The sequence below is a fragment of the Agelaius phoeniceus genome, chromosome 17 (genome assembly GCF_051311805.1).
Source record: "Agelaius phoeniceus isolate bAgePho1 chromosome 17, bAgePho1.hap1, whole genome shotgun sequence".
NCBI lineage: Eukaryota > Metazoa > Chordata > Aves > Passeriformes > Icteridae > Agelaius > Agelaius phoeniceus.
The window spans coordinates 12955534-12965993 of NC_135281.1; positions in this window are offsets into that span (position 1 = coordinate 12955534).

Here is a 10460-nt window from a genome sequence, read left to right on the forward strand (position 1 = left end):
AATTACAGTGCCTCCACTATCTGAGAACTTCCACTCCCCAGAGCCTCACGAGAACACATCCTATTGTCTCTAGTTTGAAGAAACTGAGGCAAGGGATTGTGATGCTGATTTGACAATGTCCTGGTTTCAGCTGGAGGAAGGTTATTTTTTTCCTGCCTAGTAGCTGCTACAGTGCTGTGTTTTGGATTTGGGATGAGACTAATGTTGATGTTTTAGTTGTTGCTGAGCAGGGGCCAAGGACTTTTCATCCTCTCATGCTGCCCTGCCAGCAAGGAGGCTGGAGGGGGCACAAGAAACTGGGAGGGGACACAGACAGGACAGCTGATCCCACAGACCTAAGGGATATTCCAGAGCATGTGGCAGCATTCTGGACAAAAAATATGGGGAGAGTTAGCCAGGGGGTGATGAGTGCTGCTAGGGGGCTCATGGACCTCACTGGACATTGCTCAGTGAGTGGTAAGCAATTGCTCTGTGCATCACTTGTTTTGTGTATTCTTTTATCATTATTATTTTCCTTCCTTTTCTGTCCTAGTAAACTGTCTTTGTCTCGACCCATGAGTCTGCCTTTTTCCCAATCATTTTCCCCATCCCACCATGGGGGATTGAGTGAGGGCTGGGTGGTGCTTTGCTGCCTGCTGGATTGAAACACAACAATTGGTTTTTCTCCAAGCTACCCTCGTTTAATCCCTCTGGAGTCATGGGTGCCTGATCTTGGATGGCTCACTCAGCCCAGACTCCTCTGCTCACCTCCCACTGATGTCCCCATGCCTGGCTTTGGGCCAGGACCCCTCAGCTGCTGTCTGTGGCTCCAGCTGCTCTGCAGTGCCAGTGAATTCCTCCTTCAATGACCCTGCCCTGAGCTCCCCAGCCACGGGAGAGGAGCAGGATGTGAATGATGTCAGGATGTGGGTGATGTCAGTGGTGGGCAGGGTGGGCAGAGGGTTATTTTGACCCCACAGCTCCTTGCTGCTGTGTGGAGGCTGATCTGGGAGGCTCTGTGCTCTGCAGGGTGTGTGCCCCCATCTCTGTGCTGTGCTGCCCTTGTTGTATCCCTGCTGGGAAAGGTAGTCCAGGCCATGCTGGCTGTGCTTTTCAGAGGTGGCCACATCTTCCCATGCTTGGAGTACATCCACCATTGCCCACAGAGGGGTCAGGGTTCTTGAAACCCTGAGCTGAGCTGCAGGAAAAAAGCAGACACCCGTGGCTGAATTGTTGCTCCCAAGGGAGGGCTGGAGCCAGTCTGTGCCAGTTACTCTGACACAGCCACCTCATTTTCATGGAAACGTTCACCCTGGCTTCTCTCCACTGTGTCCCCCTTAAAATCCATAGAAGAGGCTGTCAGAATCACTCAGCAGCAGGAAACACTGGGCACAAGGACCATGGAATCTGGGATCTGCCTGAATCTGCTGTTCTTGTTGCTTCAGTGTCCCAGCTCTCAGCAGTGGCTTTCCCCACCACTGAGAGCATGTGAGAACCCAGGAGCTGTTCCATAGCAGGGGCCAAGGAAAAGGTCCCAGCGCTGCCCTCACTTCCCTGCAGCAGAGCTCTGGAAGGTGTTGGGCTGGGAGAAGTTAGCAAGACATAATTTGGCTCTGCATATTTTCTTGAGGTATTCTGTCTAAGTAGGCTCAGCAGCTTTGCCTATCCCCATCTCAGTTTCCTGACCAAAGATGAGGTGCGAGGAACTGAACCACATTCCCTGGGAAGAGCTGATAGAGCCTCCCCCGCTTCTCCCCCTCCTCTGGTGCTTCAAACCAAAACAGCTGGAAACTTCTTGTGGCTGGAGATGTGCTGAGTGGCCTGGCTGGAGTTCAGGGAGAGGTAAAGCAATCCCACCCACCAGTAGCAAGGGCTCTGTGCCACCACCAGCCCTTGCATGCCCTAAACCCTGCCTTCCTGCTAATGGCTATCTCCATAAATACCAGCAGCCCTGCAAGAGAAGGGACTCACATCACTGGGCTGGGTTTTATCCTGTGAAATATGAGGTGTGACACAACACACTGGCATGAGGCGAAGCAGTTGTGTGCTGATGTGGTGACACACTTGAGGCAAAACTGGAAAATTTGATCCCTTCCTACCCACGGTCTCCCAGGCTCTGTGGTGAGGCTTGACTGGATTTGCTCGGGATGTCGAGGGAAAACGGGACCCGGGGCCAGCACCAGCTGCAGTTCACGAACTCAGACGTGTCAGGCTGGCAAGTGCCCACCAGGCTGATGGGTTTGCTGGGCTTGGGCCCTGCCACAGCTGGGGTAGCCAGGCTGAGCACAGCCCAGCCCAGCCAGGTTTGTCCCTGCCGAAGCTCAGGGGAGCTGAAGAATGCTGAGCTGGTCTTGGCACTGTTCTATCACAGATGACTTTGGCCAGTTGTTAGTCTGGCTCCAGATCCAGCTCAAAAGGTCTCCCAGCTGCACCATCTACCCTGTTCTCCTCCCTGTAGGACCAGGATTCATTCCTATTGAATTGAAAACAATAGAGCTGCTGAAGAACAACAGAGCAACAGTTGGGTTTGATTCTCCTGAGCAGTCTGAGAGTGACAAGGACCTGTGAACACATTTCTGTGCTCCCTGCATTTGCTTCTTCACCTTTCTCTTACTCGTTTCTGTTTCTGGATAACTTTTCTCCCATTTTAAGCATGATGGCAGCTGTGTTACAGAGATCAAACCCCTGGACAAGGAGAATTTGCCCTCTCCTGCAGCACAGTTGTTAGTCTCTTCCTGTTTCCATGGCCCAGGGATAGAATGATGCTGTCCATTAATGATCATGAAACTGTATCACAAAACAGTATCAAAACTGTGGTCAGTGCAGTTGTAGAATCAGAATTGAATATCTAATCTTCATGAGATCTGACAGCAGAGCAAACATAGGGGGATGACAGCAGGCACAAAATGCTGGAGGATGACAGGAGGGATCTCCTCAGTGAGATGGCTCCTGTAGCTCCAAGCAGTCCTGCAGATCCATCTCCCTCCAAGTGCCACTCCTGAGAGTGTTCCAGGCAATTATCTTGGGGTTCCCATGTGGATTTTGTAAAACCAATGTCAAAACCAGCCCAACAAAGCCACACAACTGATGCTAATTTCTGTCAGCTCTAGCACAGCACTTGCACAGGGAAATGAGGACCAGCAGTGCTCCTTTGGGTGAATGTGTACACACACACTCATCCAGAAGGGTTTCTGGCTTTTAATGTAATACAAGTGTCTTGAAACAGATCTGTTTGCTCAGAAGAGCAAAGGATTAATGAATAATGTGCAATTAAAGCCTGTGCAGGAGGTAGCAAGTAAGAACAGCTCCAGCTTTGCTCCCTTCCCGGGATTTGTGTCATGTGCACATTGAGGTGTTCTTGTTTAAACTATTACCTCTCTTTCTATTATTTGGAGATTTCTGGTGTTGACTGCAGAGAGGAGCTAACCCCAGGATGTTTGGAGCCTGTTTTGCCAGTTTGGGTCATTACCCAAATGGTGAGCACATGGATATGGACTTTATTTCTATTTTGCTGTTGGCAAACCTGCTAACAGGTTTTCCATGGCACAGAGCAATGGCGAAGCAAACCTTTGGCTGAGAGTGACACAAATGACACTTGAGTCTGAGCCCTCACCAGCAGATCAAGACCTCCATATCACTAGAAAAATGTGCTGAAGTATTCACCGCACATACTGTTCTCCCTCAAAGGAACAGAAGTGTGCACATCATTAAAAGGAAATATTTTATGCTGATCATTCCCACATGCCTGCTCTGTATCTATCTGGGTTCTTAAGCAGCACCCATTCTGCACATAATGTCATGCATTTACATCTCACAAAGAAGATCAGACCACCTCAGGCTAAGGAATTGTGTTCTGGGTCCTGATAAAACCATTTTATGGAGATGAATAACTTGTGTGGTTTCATGCTTCCTTTCCCTGAAATGCCATTAGATGAACATCAAGTGCCTTTGTATTTATTTGAGGGAATTTCCTTTTAGACTGCAGGCAGAGAAAAAAAATGGGCATTGGAAGGGAGCTGGGCCTGAGTTATGCCTCTGAGTGGCAGTGCCTCAGCGAGAGCCCAGGAGCTCGGCTTGCTGCCTCATTTATATCCATCAGAGGTGCCATGAGCTGCAGACTGGGATAAGTTGCCTCGTCTGAAGGACTGAAATACCACATCAAAGCTCCATGTGGATCAAAGGTGAAAGCAACAGGCATTCCCATCTGGCTCATCTTTCAGACCTTCCTCTCTCTTTGGTTTCCACTTTGGATCTGATAATGCGGCTGAGCGCAGCCTTTCATGCGCCTCCGTTCCTCAGGGCACGGCTGGGATGGAGCGTGGATTTCCTTGTCAGCAGGCTCTGTGGGGTTTGGGGTTTGCAGGGCTTAGCTCTCAGGCATCACTGATGGGAAAGATCTATCATTTTCAACAAGGCAGAGAAGACTGATGGAGTCAGAGCAGCAGAGCAGAGCTCTCCTGCCCCAGGTGCACAGTGGGGTGCAGATCCACAGAGAGCAGCTCAACAGTGAAGCACCAAAATTCATCTGCAGCACGTGCCCTCCCAGGGAATTAACCCTGTCATTCAAGACTTTATATGAAGAGACACTAAAGAATCCTTGAGCCTTGGAGGGGACACACTCAAACACATGGGGTAAAACTGAGAAGGCCACATCCACTGACACGCAGGTCCCAGTAGCACTTGGAAGCACCATGAAAATTTTTATGCTAAATGAAGTAAATGTAGAAGTAAATAGCTTCAGAATCTCTGAAAGCAGCCTTTTACCCCACTGCTGTGTGATTTCTGCCACAGGAGGCAGATGAAGCTGTGCTGCTCAGTCCCTATGAAAATCTGGATGTTAATTCTTCCATACTGTAGGTTTATCCTGCAGTGTTTCTTGTCAGTGGGAATCAGAGTCAGCACAGCATGAAGGAAAGGCCTCATGACCTGAAAAAAGTCTTGATTCTGACATTTTTCATCATTCAGACCCTTTCACTCATGTCACCAAGCTCTTACTGAGTCCCTAGTGGCTGTCTCTGGGTGGAAGTCTCTCTTTGATAGATGTTCTCAGCTGTGGATTCCTGCTGCACTTTGGTGTCAGAATCAATAGATGTGCTTAAGTGGGATTTGTGGAGATGCCTCCTGGATTCAGAGCTCAGTGCTACTGTGTAGGGCTTGAGCAAGTAGCTTTTGAATTCTAGACCCTCCTATATCTGTGGGTTCATGTGAAATGAAATATCACATTATGTTAAAGCTGAGCTGGATTCCTACATGTCAGGCTTGATCCCCAAGGTTTATAAAGCTGTTCAGACTGGCAGCAAGATGAACAAAGCAATTGTATGGTTCTTTCCCCTGCTCCAATCTGCAAAAGGAAAACATTGTGACTCACCAGCCAGAGAAGTTGTACTTTCTTCAGCAGGAAGCTTTGCAGATTCTCTGCTTCCAGATCTCGTTACACTCTTCCATCCCACCACTCTGGAAAAACTCCCACGGAAAGACAGGCAGATATTTTAATCAAGAAATGGCCTTTATTTCCATTAGCAACAGCTGTTTTCCTTTTAATTCAATTCTCCATTCTGCAGTCTGTTTATGAAAGCTGCCATTAATTACGTTTTTCATCAGTCAATGTTCAGAGATGGCTAATGGCCCAGCACACCTAATTAGTCCTTCATGTATGATAATGTTTCATCAAGTCTATAGTTAGTGTGCAGGGCAGATATCCGCTGTGCAGTGGGGCTGGGACTGGGGCTGCCCGGGCTCTCCGGGCTGGGACGGATCCAGTTACAGCCGTTCCTGCTGCTGCCAGCGTGGGGAGCTGGGGCTGTGATAGCAGCGACTGCCAGCAGTGGCTTCCAATGTCACTCCGAGCATGCCAGCATCAGGGTGAAGAATTCAAGCTGCCTTTGGAAGCTCTTTGAAAACAGGGAGTGCAGAGACTGGAATTACAGCTACCTTTGGGGTTTTTTTCCTAGTGATGCACTTGATAAGTGTTAGTGATGGCTAAATTCACTGTGTTAGAGTGCTTTCCTTTAGCTTTTTCTGTGCAGAAGCCTTCTGGTCACCCTTGCCTAGGTATTCCCAGTTAATCCATCTGTCTCAAGCCATAAAGCTGGCTCCTTGTGATGCCTTTTTTAATGTCACTGTGGCATGACTTACCACAGTGATGCATCTGGGTTTAGGCAGGTCTTTGGTTAAGTATAGCCAAAGGTTTGTCCAGAAACTATGGGCGTGAAAACAACTCATCTTTGTTCAACGAGATGCAGGAGTAGGTTGAATGAATTCTTCACATACCTTAACGCTGGAGCTGGAGTCTGAACATCACACTCAGCTGGAACTTTGCCTTTATTTTGAAGGTGTTTGCAGCTGCAAAGAATAGCAGTAGTTATTGGCAGGTAGCCTCAGGTAAGAAACATTTCAAATCCTCTGGTACAGAGACAGTTTTTGAAACCTATCCCCACCTGTCACAATCGTGTATTGCAATCCCATCAGCGCCTGTGCAGAGCTGTCTCTGTTCCCTCGCCCAGGCTGTCACCTGCAGAGTTCAGGGCACAAACTGAGTAGGGACACGTTTTGTTTATCTTGGTAGGAAAGTGGCAAACGACCAGAGCAGGATTTGCAGTCCTGTGTTGCATTAGGCAGTCACTCACCTTCAGCCCTTCCTGTGCCTGAGGCAGTCCGGACCCACGATCCCTCTTTGCTCCCTTCATTTGCCTTTGCTGTGAGCCCCACGGGAGGCTGCGGGAAAGTCAAACTGATGCAGCAGCATTTGCTGTTTGTAATAATAACAGTGCTCAGCAGTGAGACCACCTCACTGTGTCTGAGTAATGAGAGATGCTCTAGTATTCTACCTGATGCTGCAGGTACTTCTCTGTCCTGTAGAATCACATCAGGCTGAAGCAGAGGTTCTCTGGTGAGTGCTCAATTGGCCAATTTCTGGCTGTGTGACCTCACTAAATTAAAGCCTTTTGACTGTTGGAGGAATGAATCTGCCATGCTGCTAAACAGACAGAAGCTTTTTCACAAGACATCTGCTCCCAAAGCAAATGAAATCTGCTTTGATTTTCATGGCCTGTTGAGGGATGAGAGCAGCACTGCAAGGAAGCATACAGGATTGGCTCAGAAGCAGTTTAAAGGAGGGTACAAGAGCAGCCCAGGTGCTGGCATTTGAGATGAGAAAGAGAAGATGCAAATGACCTCTTAAAGAATATGTCCTACTCACAAAGCCTCCAGGTCTCATGCTGCAAAGGGGTATAATTGCAGACAGAATGGGTTTAGAAACACAATAACATTTAGCATTACTCTGACCTAACAGGTTTTTTTGGCAGGGGAAGGAAGGCAAGTGTCCTACTGCTGTTCATTGTTCGGTCACCTCTTTGCTGGCTGTTTGATCACCTCAACTTTGAGCTCTCCTCTGAAATGCCTCAGCTGGAAAGTGCTGGATTTATGGAGCTCTTGCAATGTGATATAAGAAATGTTCTTGCAGGGTGTTATGGTCCTGCTGTCAAGTCCTTCACTGGAATCCCAGAGTAACTCCAGTGCAGCTGATGGGTTACTGTCATGTAAGTGAAGGCAGCATTCATCTCCTGGACATCACCTTTTGGCCTCTTCTGTTGGCAAACGAACCTGATGTAATATTGCAAAAACACATCCTTTGAGTGAAAGTGATAAGAAAGACAAATGTTTGACTTTAGCCAGGGAATTTAAAACTCAGAGTCCTTTGAAGATTGCTGAGTTCTGCGCTGTGTTAGTCGTCCGTATCTATCTAAGAAAACACTCATTTCATCACAACTGGTGACATAAATTCAGACTTGTGAGCAAATGGCTAGGTTGAGTTAAATCACCTCTCTATCTGCTAATGGCATTTTTGCTTTTGCTTCATGATGAAGGTTATCTCCCTGTTTGGAAATTATAACCTACAACTGTTAGACAGCATTATCTGCAGACTTGGGTGAGATAATTTGTATGAAAAATCCAGGGAATCTGGAGCTTATTGGCTTCCATTCACATGAAACTGAAACTCTTCAGGTCTCTGGTCGCCCTCACATATTCCTGCTGCTATAGAGTGGGGAAGGAATAGCAGCTGGCAGATGATGGATAGCAAGGCTGCAGCCCAAACTAAGGTTAGCAGTGACATCACTGATAGAAAGGGAAGCAGCTTGAGCTGTTTATAAAACTCCAGTTGGGAAGTTTGCCCCAGACTGCATTAGCCTCTGTTCGCTGCCTACCCTGCTTTTCCCCACTCAAATTCCAAGCTCCTTCAAGGGAAACAAACATCTGCAGAGACACAATGTTAATTGTTCTGCTTAGGGCTGCTGTTTACATTTTTGGTGCAAGCAAGTCAAAGCATGTCAAGGCTATCCTGATGGCTAAAACAAGCCAGAAATCTTGTTCCGGCTGAAATAACACGGGGCTGGATTCTGATCTCTCCTACCAAACCTTTTGGGATTGGCCATGGAAGGTGGAAATCAGAACCTGTACAAATCAGAGGGTGCAAAAAAAAAGTAGCAGAGAGGTAAGAGGGGGAACGTGCTGGAGCCACCAGGGAAACATCACAAGGTTAATGCAGTTTTCCATTATCTGAAAAGAGGGGGATTACTCTACATTTGTAAGCTTAAAATTGCCAGCTTCCCCAGGTTCTGCTCCCATCACAGTCCAGCCTAATGGCTCCTTATCAGGGATGATGAATCGCTCTTGAGCCTACACTTCGGTCCCTAATTTCCACTTTCCTTGCATCTGCTTTAAGTCCTTTTTAATTTTAACACATACAGCAGCTGCTGAGCCAAGCGTGGCCCTGGTGCTCACAGTCATCCTGGTAATTACCGTGCTCACCAGGTCCCTTTAGGATGCAATTTCAATGGGGTGTGACTTTCACAATATTTTTTTTCTTGTTGTTACTCGAGCCACTCCAGGAAGGAACTGTTAAACACGAGTCTCAGCAGGATCCATCATGACTGAGGACAGAACAGAATGTAATGAAACAGGGTGAATACGTGTCTCACTAAGCAGGATATGTTCTCTTATTTATATGGTTGATAAAGCTTTGGCTGAGGTTCAAAAAGGTGTTCAGCTTTCATCTCTCTGTCTTTCTTCCTCCACTCCCCTAATATTAATGCTGTACTCATACCTCCTGTAGTAGTGGCTACTTTAATTGTTTACAGGTTTTTTTAATAAAGGCTCTGACCTTTAGCCTGTACAGTTGCACAAGCCCCTCTCTGTGCTCATGCCCGTGCTCCCTCCATCGCAGCTGTCCTTGCCTTCCCCACGGCCCGGCGGGCTCGCTCCGAGGCGCTGCAGGGAGCAGACCCCGAAATCACCGCAGCTCTGGGAGCAGGGTCCTTGCTGGGGACACGAAGGGACCGCGGTGGCACTGCAGGAGCTCTGGGAGCAGGGTCCTTGCTGGGCACAGGGAGGCACCGCGGTGGTGCTGCAGGAGCTCTGGGAGCAGGGTCCTTGCTGGGGACACGAAGGGACCGCGGTGGCACTGCAGGAGCTCTGGGAGCAGGGTCCTTGCTGGGGACAGGGAGGGACCGCGGTGGCACTGCAGGAGCTCTGGGAGCAGGGTCCTTGCTGGGGACAGGGAGGCACCGCGGTGGCACTGCAGGAGCTCTGGGAGCAGGGTCCTTGCTGGGCACAGGGAGGCACCGCGGTGGCACTGCAGGAGCTCTGGGAGCAGGGTCCTTGCTGGGGACAGGGAGGCACCGCGGTGGCACTGCAGGAGCTCTGGGAGCAGGGTCCTTGCTGGGCACAGGGAGGGACAGTGGTGTCACTGCAGGAGCTCTGGGAGCAGGGTCCTTGCTGGGGACAGGGAGGGACCGCGGTGGCACTGCAGGAGCTCTGGGAGCAGGGTCCTTGCTGGGGACAGGGAGGCACCGCGGTGGCACTGCAGGAGCTCTGGGAGCAGGGTCCTTGCTGGGCACAGGGAGCACCGCGGTGTCTCCGCTCAGGCTGTGACCCCGCTGCTGGCACTGGGCAGTGGCATGTTGGTGTCCCCTGTGCCAGGGGCTTTGGCACCCTGGCCTTGTTTGAAATCATGCTGTGATCCTCTCCTTTGGGCTTGGGGAATGTGACGAGGCTGTGTGAGAAGCCGAGGTTGGGCAGGAAGTGTGTGCCAGCGCTGGGAACTGAAGTCCCATCTCCTGAGTCCCACCTGGTCCATTAACCATAAACCATTTCCCTCAGTAACTGAGTACAAGAACAGCCTCTTTTACATTATTTACGTGCTGGCAGAGCAGGGGCAGCTCTGTGAGGATGTAATATGGCAAAGAATGGGCAGCAGGACTGTGAAGTGCCGCAGTGGGAGGAAGGTTCTGTGGGGTCGGGGTGTGCCTGTTGAACCCCGAGCTCCTCAGTAAGCACCGTTTGACAGCTGGGTTCCCAGGTCAGGAGGAGGTGACAGGGCATCCAGTGATTGTCTGTCCACAGGGATTTCTATGCCAGGAGCAATGGAAGGACACAGCTACTGCAGTGCTGACTGTTTCTTCCTGGCACCAATTTCTCCCTTC